This window comes from Watersipora subatra, chromosome 5, assembly GCF_963576615.1.
Source record: "Watersipora subatra chromosome 5, tzWatSuba1.1, whole genome shotgun sequence".
In the NCBI taxonomy this organism is placed as follows: domain Eukaryota; kingdom Metazoa; phylum Bryozoa; class Gymnolaemata; order Cheilostomatida; family Watersiporidae; genus Watersipora; species Watersipora subatra.
The window spans coordinates 17,459,732-17,472,748 of NC_088712.1; the positions used below are offsets into that span (position 1 = coordinate 17,459,732).

The window sequence follows — 13,017 nt, forward strand, 5'->3', positions numbered from 1 at the left end:
TATTAAAAATTGAAAGTTTTTTCTATCCATATGTTGATTGTTTGCATTCATTGCAGTATTGAGATAACTCTTTCACTTAGTTGGTTACAAAATGCTTTATTCACAATTGATATACAAACTAGTTTAGTAGAGTGGGGCTTTAAAAAGTTTATATATTCTTAAAATGTTTAGATGGCCTCAGAAACTTATGGACAGCAAAAGTAATCATTTCAAAGTTGGTTTATGTTTGTTTTAATTTAGGGAATTACAGTTCTAGGTATATTATTTACATTCAATAAATTTATGCTTGTTTGATCCAAACTAGCATTACATGTAAATTCACCTGTTTATCTCTATACTTTTGCACTTCAAGTCAGCTGCTGTTCTCACTAAATGTTTATTTTTCTTGTCAGGCTAAAAACAGCTCTTGGCACTAAGCAAAATACCTACTATGAAAATATTTCGACTTTAAGTGATTTCTTAGAAAGAAAGCACTTTTTGACAGAGGAGGAGACTACCATTTACTGTCATGGAATTCAGAACCTTGGTAACTTACTAGTTTTATCTACTTCTAAATTATGGGTGTTAATTCTTACATTATTTATGTTTCAATCTAGAAGTTTTTATATTAATCATATTGCATTGTACAGTATCTCATTCTAAAAATAGTTTCCCTGCATCTCAATCCCCTTCCTTCAAGGTTTTACTAGCTTTTTGATGTGACACAAATAAGTTGTTTTTATAGCGGTGCACAGCCAGTGTTGTATGCACCCTTCAGTGCCCATTACAGCTGAAAAGTGGTTTCCATGCTAAGCATCTTTAATGGAACCCAACATATGATAGTCACTCAAAGCTAAATCAGGACTGTAAGCTAAATGCCTGAGAGTCACCCATTTACCAATATAGAAAGAAGGATTATTATTAGGAGGTGCCTTTTTGCAAAGATAGCCAACACCTGTAGTAGGATGGTACTCAAAGCACTATTGTCTAGTCTTGATGATATTTTAATATATAAAGTGAATAGTGTCTTTACTCAATGAATCACCCTCGTATTCTTTCAGCTCAACTCGATAATAAAAAAAATAATAATCATAATAATATATATCCATTATTTTTTGTTTAGTGTCTACAAAAAATCTGATTTTGTTGCAAGCAAATTCGGTACGCTTTAGTCAATAAGACTGTCTCATAAGCTTGTAGTAGTTTTGCTATCATAGTCTAATAATAGTTAAAATTGTTATACTAAATAATCATATCCTAGATCATGCCAAAAACCTTGTAGCTTTTTCTCAAAGCTGTTTATTCTCAAATGCTTTCTGAATAGTGCCCACCTATTGTTACCATATGTGTGTTGATTTTATGTAGTTTTATGTATCAAAATACCTCTATTGTTGATGCTATTCAAACCATTTTTCATAGTTGAAAGACTAAGCTCCCAAAATAAAGATAGCTTCGCATAAGTACCAAAATTTTCGCATAGTTATTTTCTCTTACTTTGTTTAGTACCCTCTAAAGCATAATATGTGCTAACTCACATTCTCAGCCAGTTTTTAATGAAAACTGTGCCTATTATGGTTGTATGAAATATACATGTGTTTGAATATCAGTTTATGGCTGATTTTCATAGTAAAATATAAGATTTAGGTTCACAAACTGTCTTAGACAGAACGTTGCTGTGATAAACATACTTCTTAGCATAAATAGGAGAAGATAAAGTCTGAGGATAGATAGGTAGATAAACAAATAAATAAATACATAGTTAGACAGAAAGATAGATATACAGATAGAGATATAGATAGATAGATAAACAGACAGACAGACAGACAGATAGATAGATAGACAGACAGACAGGCAGATAGATAAATAGATAGATAGATATAAAGATAGATAGATAGACAGATGGATAGATAGATAGATAGATAGATAGATAGATAGATAGATAAATAGATAGATAAATAGATAGATAGATAGATAGATAGATATAGGAAGAGCCTCCTAAAATAACATCATAGGAGGCTCACAGTCTCTGATGCAGCTCTAGTAAAAATTGTATTGTTCTGTTAGCCATGAGTTCATTATATCATACTATTAGCAAACTGTGGTTTTCTTCATGAGATAATAAATGCCTGAGAAGTGAGTGTGTGAATTCTACATGTTGAATATATATAGCTTTGGAAACCTATCTGTTACAACTTAAAAGTTATCCATGTCCAAAACTTAACAAATCCATGCATTACCGGTTATGTGTCCCAATTACTTTGTACTGCATTGAAAGACACTTTAATGGTTTCTATGTTTAGTGCAGAACAGACTCGGTCCTCATGATATAGAGTTTATAGCAAAATTTGCTAGCTATGCTAGAAATAAAACTAGAAGGAATAAAAAGATAGCCCTCAGCACGCTACTCCATGATGTCTTTGTAGAAGAAACTGTAACTTGGCTTAAGATTGCAGCCGTGAGTAAAACTCTATTAATTGTTATTTAATATCTATCTAAATAAAGATTTAATTAACAACCTCTTTGTGTTATAGTTATTTTTAATAACAAATAAATTTTTAATTAAATGTTCCATGCATGTATTATTTTGATAAATTAGTAAAAATAATTATAGAAAAAAATTAGTTTTGCATAAACTACAGGTCTGCGTCAGCTTCACTGTGTATGTTAGTACAGATAAGATAAAACATAGTTTACATGTTTTTTGTGCATTGAACAAACAATATATTATGATAGTAAGTAAGCTTAATGTAAAACTGTACTCTAACAAGCTAACTACCTTCTATCATGGTGAGTGAGTTAAAACTGACTAATATCCAAGGTAACACACGGTGATGGTGTCTGTAATGGGTGTTGGTCTAGTTTCAAAATTCTTTTTACTACTACCTTACTATAAGCTAACTTGTTTCAGAAGAGCTCTTACAGTAATTATTGTGCTAGCAGTAGGGTGTCTTTACAGATTAACTTACACATATTTTATTAGAATTATTCAGTAAGTATCGGTATCTTATTATTGTTTTCAATTTTTTTATGCTTGAAAAGATGCCAGGATGTTTCAAAATTAAAATCTATAAAACTTGATCCTGGTTAAAACTCTAAACAAATGTGCCAAAATGACATCACTAATTGTTCAGCTGTCTGGATGTCTTGTTATTGATATCGGTTATTATTTTCAAAGGCGGTGTTGCACGTCTCTTCTGTCTGTCTCTGTGCAACTACAGACATCATATTATACCTTTGTTTGACCTGACCAGTTTACCCACAATCAAGTTTTGTCGATTTTAATCTAACAGCATCATGGTGGTCAGACCACCTCAAACACTAAAAACATTTGCAAATGATAGAAAAACACTAATACTTTAAAATTGAATTCATTAAAATTTTGTCTAAGTTAATTTTTAAAAACAGTTTTCATTGTGCTGTTGCAATGTGCAATATAATGGCAGCGCAAGTATTGATCAAAAGATGTCGAAGATTCATGAAAAACCATGTGAAAATTCTGCTGTTTAAAGAAGAGAGAAAGCATAATATTATTATGCTTTATTATTCATCTTGAGGTGTTGACTGATGTTCTAAAAAAGGATCAAGGAGATTGACCAACCAGAAGCTGAGATATAGCCAGCCAATCACAGGTCTACCAAAAACATATGTGTTTTAGTAATCATCAATATATGACGTATGAAATTGACTAATGTGCCATTGGTCAATTAAGCCAACTAATGCGCTCTCTTATAACAATCACGGCGTTTTAATTGGTTTAATCCTTGGAAGTATAGAACAATCAAATTGGGCCTAACAATCATCGCTCCTAGAATTCCGAACCAGTCCCTCTGACGTGTAGATTAGTTTTAGCATAAAATAATTACACGCATCTATTATTTCGCAACATTTCGCTATCTTGCTAGTTCAGCTCAGTTTTGTTGTTCTCCTACTTAGCTTCCCTATTCAGACTCATCTTTAGCGTTGTTCAGATTTTTTTAACTATAGCTAATAAATGGAATCAATTAAATCAATCATCAATCTCGGTTATCATTTGGAATTTTCTACAAATTATATTAGTTACATCATTTATTCTATAAACAGTTGTATTATTATTTTGTATAATATGCATTATGAATATTATATAAGTCATAAAAAATAATCATAGATAAGATAATAGATCAATAGAAAAATCAAAGCAAAAGTTATAGTTTTCTTTTCTTATGGCAAGAGCAGCACGGTCAAGTTAGTCTTTTTAAGATTATGGCTGTAGTGAACTTCCAGTCTGTTAATAGTGACTATAATCATGAAAATCAACTGAATGCTGCAGTAGATACACAGTAGAAGAATGCTGCAGTAGATACACAGTAGAAAAATGATGAAGGAACAAAAAGTCCCACTCATATTTCTTATTCTAAACAAACTGCAACTCGCGGATATCGCATATAGACTATACACGCGCCATTCGTTAAACAGATGATCTTCGGAGCATATCCGTGGAGATCGAGTTAAAATTTGAAGCACAATAGTCAAAATCTGCTCTTTTGCTTTGAAAAATCATGGCGAGGGGTTATGGGCAAATGCCTTTACCACACAATGTTTGGTTGATTTTTCTGAGAAACCAGAGCTAGTCTGTAAATTATTTACTATCGCGAGAAGCATTTCACATCTGGTAGCCAAAACAATCATTATACATAACGGCATCATTACATTACTTACATTACATTACTCATTATCATTACTTACATCATTTCATACGTCACAGTTTTCGGGACTTTCGAAGGGTTTTCCTCTGATTCTTTATTAGGTAGACCTGTGTTTGGCTGGCTATATCTCAGCTTCTAGTGGGTCAATCTCCTTGATTCTTTTTTTAGAACATCAGTCAACACCTCAAGATAACTAATAAAGCATAATAATATTATGCTTTATTTATTCTTTAAGTATTTTCTGCTAAAAAATGTAAATTATTTAAAAAACAAAATGATTAGAAATTGAGTGTTATATATGTTTTTTGCAGGTAATGGAACTAGTTGCTGCTATGGTAATAAGTGATGTCCATAACCTAATCACAGTGTCTGACTTAGAAAAGTTCTTGGAAAATACTGCTATAGATGTAGATGGAAACACTGTAGATTATCGGATTTACTCGTCTGGAGGCTGGGTGAGTTTTATGTTCCTTTCGTTCATTCGTAATAACATTTGCTGAATATTCAGTTAAAATCAAGCAAATGAATATCATATGAAATTTTTGGTAGACAAGAAAACCTTTGTTGTTGTTTGCAAAGCAAATGCAAAATATTACTAAAAGATAGGTAAAAAAGCTTCCTAACCAGTTCGCTCATATGTGACTCTTTTCATCAAAAATGAAAGGTTTTATTTATGCGCATTCTTATTTTTTGTCAAACACAAGTTTTATATTTGTCAATGCTATCACCCCAGTATTTCAATGTGTCGTGAGAACATATTATATGTACTGTAATAACTATTCACACATTTATTCTACTGTGGCAAAGAGAAGTCAGTTCTAGCAATGTAGCGCTCCTGGCTGCAATTTAGGAGGTTTTGGGTTCAAATCCCATGCATTGCAATCTTTTTTTTAACCTCCAGTCATGGTTTCCCGTAGACGAACATCACGGCTTGTATTATAGCTAAAATTTGAAGATCAAACATCTTGCTGCTCACCACAGTAGTAAAAATTTGTTTTATTGGGATATAGGAACAGCTAAGAATTGCAAGCAATTTATACACAGTAATATATTAATATATTATTTTGCTTATAATTATAATATTACTATAACTATTCCGCTGCAGTAAAAGGAAATCGGTTGATAGCGATTGTAGCAAGTTTAGAGATACAATCCTTTTTTCAACTGACAGGCGACTGGCATGGATATTATTATAGTTGACCTTGAAGGATCCAATATTCCACTGCTGACCTCAACAGTAAAAACTGTCTTACTGTTAAAGGAGAACAGCTAAGAGAGATCAGCAATCAATTACATACTAATTTTAAATGAATTCTACTTAACTCGGTTATCATCCAGGGTCCTGTCAATCAATCAATGCAAAAGTCTACTATAATTTTGCTACAAATCTAAGGAGTTGTGCACTCCTACATGCAACCTCAGGGCACAACTCTTACAGCAACCTATTATGGCTTCCCTTACTCGTAGGAATCTGAAAGGACAGTTAAAGCCTTTCTTAAATCATGTTGTGGCCAAAATTTTGCTAGTTTTTAACAATTTGTACATGTTGGTTGTTTGTACCTTTCACTGGTCATTAGGTATGCAGTATACTGCATACTCTGGACAGTATATATTATACTGTATGCAGTACTATGTGTACTGTAGTTGTATACTGTGTATGACATGCAGTATATTATATACACTATTCAGCATGAATTATACCGTATAACGCACACTCTATATAGTGTACAGTTTACAGTGTACAGCATACCGTATACTGCATACTGTATACATTACTTATGGTATACTGTATAATAAATATACCATACATTTGAATATTATACAGTATACAGTTTATTATACAATATACTGTATAATATATCTAGTATACAGCTGCAGTATGCAGTTGCTGTATACAGTATATTGTACACTGTGTATATTGCGTACACCTGTACACAATATACACAGTGTATATTGTGCAATTTATAGCATACAGTGTGCAGTATTTTGTATATTGTATACATCATGCAGTATAATGTACAGTATAATTTATGTGGTATACCGTATACAGTTTGCTTCATACAGTAAGCAGTTACACTATAAATTTTACTGTATATGCTATACATTATAAAGTATTTTGTACACTGTGTACACTATGATGTTTGCAAAATACATTATACTGTATTCAGAAGCTGTATACTGTATACTGTATACTGTATACAATATGCAGTATACAGTATGCAGTGTACTTTATTTTATATACAGCATACAGTATATTACATACAGTACAATTTATGCAGTATATTGTATGCAGTATGCTTCACACAGTAGGTAGTTACACTATAAATTATACTGTATATTGTATGAAGTATGCAGAATTTCATGTATGGTATACAGTTACTGTACGCAGTACACTGTATTTAACTGTATATAACAATATAAAATACACAGTATACTACTATTCTATACAGTATACAGCATATTATATACACTATATTTACAGCTACAGTTATACTATTTGCTATGTAAATATTCATTTACATGTACTTTCATGAAATTTTATGAAAATTGTATCAACAGTACTAAGGTACTTTATTTTACAAGACAGAGCCATCAGTGATATAACATAATAGTTATTTTTGGATGTACGACTTCAAAATCATATCTATTGTTAGATGGTTTCTATGAAATTATTTAAAACTTTACTGACTAATTTAACTTTTGGATTTATTGCAAAATACTACCCTGTACTCACAACCTTCAATACTTTTAGAGAGCAGCTTTTTTCAAAGATAAGAAAACAGAAAAGGAAGCAGGCGAGTCAGAAAGTTCAAGGAAGAGACATATTTTTGACTCTTCTGACAGTTTATCGACAAAACACAGGGCTAGAAAAACTTTTCCTCATTCCCCTATGGAGAGTAGTCCATGCAGTCCGACTTCAGCTTCACAAAAACATAGAACTACAGAAAATGTGTATCATTCTTCTATGGAGAGTAATCCGGACAGTTCAAATTCAGTTTCACAGAAACATAGAACTACAGATAACCTTTCTCTCTCCCCTATGGATCTAGGCAGTCCAGCTTCAGCTATGAAAAGACACAGAACTACCGATAATTTTCCTCTTCCCCCTATGGAGAGTAGTCCAGACAGTCCAGCTTCAACTTCTTCAACTGGTAGACAGAATCGGTGTTCTGATCATTCTAAAGCATTAGATTTAGCCGTTTCTGAGCTTGACGACTTCAATTTTGGATTGACACTAGAGGATATTGAACGTGGCCCGCTTGCTGCCTCTTCTCCAAATGCAGAGTATGACAGCTTTATTCAAAAAGATTATATTCTGAATGATTCATCTGATATGCAAACCGAAACAGATACAGACCCCTTAGCAGTACTTGATGGGTGCAGTCAAATGTTTCTCAGAGCCAAGGGTATTAACTTTAAATGGTCTGAAATCATATACGCGTTCACCAAAACGGGTGATAAAATCAAACCAGTATTTATAATTGAAGGAAAACTAGTCGTAGACAGGGCTTCAGTGCATGATTTAAATGAAAGAAAAGTTCTTAAAGCAAGAGGAGGTTTAAAAGATTTTAAAAATAAAATGGTGATAACTAAACACGCTCAAACACGAGAGAACTATGAAACCTTTGCAGAAATAAATGGAGAAGTTTTGAAAAATTTCAAGCATAGAAATCAGAGAGGGCTGAAATGGGACCCAGAATCTGTTAAAAACTTGAAAAAGGGTCGAGGGAGTCAGGTCTACGTCGGAAAGCACATATCAAGTAAAATGTTCTTAGCAATATGCAAGATATCCACTGATAGAAGTTTAGTTTGTCTTGAGTTTCTTAATGATGCTGGTATATCCTTAACCAGCATTCAGAAGATGATACTTTTGATGAGTATGCTTAAGCTTTATTACAGCGCCTATAATATGAATAAACTTCCGATGCCGGTAGGTCTTCTCTGGCAGTTTCCTCTAACCACCTGTTCTCACCCTTCACTCGATCTTCTGCTTAAACCAGACCTGAGAAGTCTCAGACTCCGCCCGAATATGCGAAACTCTGACGAAGACGTCTTTTTAGATGCCCTGAATTCTACGAGTGGAATTACGATGCTAGTCATCAACTTGGGTCTAACGGATTCGATACTTATGTGCAACGATGTATTTGATAATTTATTATTTGCTAGCCATACTATGTGTGAGAATAAGGTTGTTTTGTTGAGTGGAACTGGTGCCGAAATTGGAAGTTTTGCTAAGGGTGAAACTTGCGTGCAGTTTTGGCTTGCCGATCAAGAATGCCCTATAATGACACAAGGATCTGCCCCATTTCAATTAGGAAACAAGAATACCAAAACCTTTCACGTATATGATAGTGCTACAAAGATTGAAATTGCTAAAATAGAGCCTGAAGAGACAACGGTTCTTGTGGAAATTATTCCAGGCAGACAAGCTGTCGAAAACGCTCTCATTCTTGCCTATTCGTCGTTGTTGGCTCACTACCGCTTCAAGGTCAGCACTCAGATTATGGAGTTTGGCGAGTATCTGTATCGACGAACAGAATGACACGAGTTATTTTTGTATCATAACCTTTATAAGTATATACAACACGTCAAATAAAACTGCTAAACTAATATTTTACAGTACATTGGTTGATTAATTTTTTCTGTAGTTTTTTTCAAGCAGAATAGCTTATAGCTGATTTCCACGCCAATGCAAAATAACAAAATCGCAATATAGTCACTGTGTTCTATTGTACTGATGATGTACATTTGTGTTCATGTGCTCCCTGAGTTACCGTGCAATTAGTGGTTTGATGGACGTTCTCATGTGCGGTTTAAGATAGAACTTTGTTAAAAAAGATAAGTAGTTATACACCAGAAGACTAATGTTTCGCTTAGCAGCATACTTTTAAAATAGGTATGACTGTAGTGTGAAAATGCTTAATGAGGAAAAGCTTGTGCTGCATTTTCCTGTGCATATCACTCGCAAGTGCTTTTTCCATTTTTTGCAAATTTGCAAGTAACAAAACTCTCTGAACTTGCACAGTTTCACTGCTTCCATCTCGTGGATGGAACAAACTTGTGATACCTCATTCACATTTATTCAGCCTGCAACTCTATATGGGCATAAAATATTTAAGAACAGAAACCCTTGATTTTACAAGTACTAGCTCCCTGACAGATGTGACTGTCACCGTGAAAGAGTGTATGTTTTGCCAATAGAGCACAGAGAAAAATTATGCACGCAATTATTCTTAAAAACCTGCTAAAACTCAGATAAAGATTGGTGCAGGCCATAGATTGCCAGATAGTCAAGCTGAAGATTGAGTGTTCAAATCAAATAATATGTAGTACTTTTTCCTAAACCTCTAACAGGGACTTTAGACTGATAAACAAACACGGCTCATATTATAGTAAAGAAGGCTAAAACTAGAGCTAAATAATACTCAGCAGCTTTAATTCTGCTTTTGACATAGCCTAATTTCCAATACTTCAAAACTTAACATAGCCTAATTTCCAATACTTTAAAACTTAACATAGCCTAACTTCCAATACTTCAAAACTTAACATAGCCTAACTTCCAATACTTTAAAACTTAACATAGCCTAACTTCCAGTACTTCAAAACTTAACATAGCCTAATTTACAGTACTTCAAAAATAACATAGCCTAACTTCCAATTCTTCAAAACTTAACATAGCCTAACTTCCAGTACTTCAAAACTTCAAACTCCATAGCCTTTCTTAACTTTTCAAAACTTTGGTTGCTGTAGTTTGATTAGAGTTCCTGCGGCATGCTGCTCTTAATTATGAACTAAATGCAAATTTATATCTTTATGAAAGAAAAATAATTAATTTTCGTTTTAGGTAAAAATTTAGCTATTTAGCTATTTAAACTTTAAATTAAAGGACTGATACATTTATAATCGGTTTTATGTGATAGTTTTATAGTTTGAAAGCCAGGTTTTATATAAAACAGCAAGCATTAGTCACAAAAGTGAAGTCTGTAAATGTGCAAGCTTTATCTAGTGCTTGTACTGTAAGCTCCCTACATGTACTCATCTATAATTATTGTAAGTTCCCTACATGTGCCCATATGTTATTATTGTAAGTTCCCTACATGTACCCATACAAAATGAATTCTAACTACAGCACATCAATGTTATACAAATAATAGAGTGTTTTTTTCTCATGCGATTGGCGAGGAAGGGGCAAGGCAGATATAAATAAAAAGCGTCATCCTATATTGGTGTTTGACTAGGAATTACAGATCTCGCAGCAATCGATAAAAGGACTACCGCAAGAAAACGCTAACAAAAGAAATTAGCACAAAACTATCGGGAATGCACTAGGAAACAAGTCTTTGCTATTCCAGTAGCTCTCCTTAGCCCTTTGAAAACCTGGCACATACTACATTGCAGTTTCAGGGTTGTCTTCACTACGATTATTTTTAGACTACATGCGGCGAATACTGATGACATCACAGAGGCAGCGTAAATATGTCAGGGAACATTAGCTGTCAAACTTTACCGATATGCCACTGCAGTCTGCGTAATGTGCAACACTGGTGATGATTGGCTGACATGAATTGCTAGATCTATACTTCCATTTATAATAGTTTCTGCAGATTAGTATGTCATCATTTTAGCGGCAACATTAACTAGTGAGAACAATGCTGCAGATTATCTGTTGATGTAAACTTATATGAATTGGTAATGGTGTGAGCAATGTTATTGCAGACTATCACCAATGTATTGTGGTATTAACACCGACCTACTGTGGCCTATTGTGTGCCAGTTCTAGGAGCTGCAGTAGATCATAGAGTCAACAGGTACCAGATAATGGTAGAACAACTTTGTAAGGTGACTTATTTATGTCAAAACAACGCATCTGTTTAAATAGAAAAAAATGTGTATGTTTTCAGCTGTTTGTTATCTCCTTCTAAGTATTGTGTCCTGTGAAGACGTAGGCGATTATGCTTTCCTCCAACTTCCTATAGCTATAAATGTTCTTGACAAGTTTTAGGTTTTTTGGCAAGTTGTCTCACAGAGGAGCTCCCCACCCCCCCCACCAATTATTGTTTTTAGTCCTGCAAGGTCACTAGCTACCCTGCACATCTGCTCTGGAGTGTGGATGGATGAGTCAGCTTAATCACCATCGGCCCGCCTTACCAAAGGAATAATAGGCACGGGAGCTATTGTTGTTTGGGTGCTCCTCCTAAGATCACCACTAGTCCTCATGTGGTTTGAACCCCTGACCTATTGATCACAAGTCAGCACCTAACTTCTGAGCCACGGATGCTCCTTGTAATCTGGTCAGCCAAAAACCACCAAAACCACAACTCAACCAAATATATTCATATAGGCCTATTAATTCTAATATAAGTAATGATTATTTATTTATTGACAGACGCTCAAACGAAGAAAAACTTTGCTGCTCAGCAAGTTACTGTAGGCTAGTAAATATGTAAGTTCCCTTAGCAAAGAAGCTGCAACACTTTTCTGTCGACAGGTGGAGGTTAAAAATATCTGAGCTCACCGCCTCTGTAGCAATGAATGTATAACGACCTCAAGAGATTTCGCAAAGTAATTAATTATAAACTGCAGTAGAACATATATTAAGAAATGGTAGTTATCCAAAGAAATACTCAAGTAACTTTATAAATAGTCGATCAGCTGAATATAATATTTCAAGCCCTCAGTGTCACGGGCATGTTCAGACATGTCAAAACCACAGGTACAATTATAAATTAGTAAGCGCTGTGTTGGAGGTCTTTTAAGGCAACAGACATCTGGCTATACAGCTCGCCATAGGCTTCCTTCTGCTCTTGGAGTTGTCGCTCCAGTAGCTCCACTCGCTCCTTCAAGTGTGATACCTAGGAGAAGGCAACTCCATAATAAGAGTTTAACTTATGGCAAAGTTGAAGTTTAATATAGCTCATGGTGAAACATAGCTTTGAGTTTGTGTTTAGTAAACAACATTTATAAAACTTTAAGTTCAATGTTTATGGTACAAAAGTCTGTATCTATGTATTTAATGTATCAAAAGTAAGAACTCCATACAGCACGTACACCATAGTAAATGTAACATTGCATTTTATTGCAGATCATAACCAATAAATACAATAAATAAGCTAAATATACTGTAAGTAACTATTGCTTCTATAGTTAGCATACTATACTATTACTCATTTTTAATATGTAAAATAGCTATTTAACGTGTTGATAGTTTTTACATTGGGGTGTTTGAATTAGATAATTAAAAAATGTTTCTTCACCACTGTAGACAACATTTTTTAATAAATATATTGTATAGGAAAATAACGGTTTAAACTGTATAGTATAATAAAATATGGCTGGTCCCATGATAAAGTGTTAT

General features: G+C 33.9%; 1 long non-coding RNA gene across 1 annotated transcript in view; it reads right to left on the minus strand.

The window, feature by feature from the left end:
• Positions 1-11,973: 11,973 nt before the first annotated feature.
• LOC137396465 (uncharacterized) overlaps positions 11,974-13,017 on the minus strand; it is a 33,646-nt gene continuing 32,602 nt past the window's right edge. Inside the window, exon 2 of the long non-coding RNA XR_010978554.1 lies at positions 11,974-12,514. This is a non-coding gene — a long non-coding RNA (uncharacterized lncRNA). The remainder of the gene's footprint in view (positions 12,515-13,017) is intronic.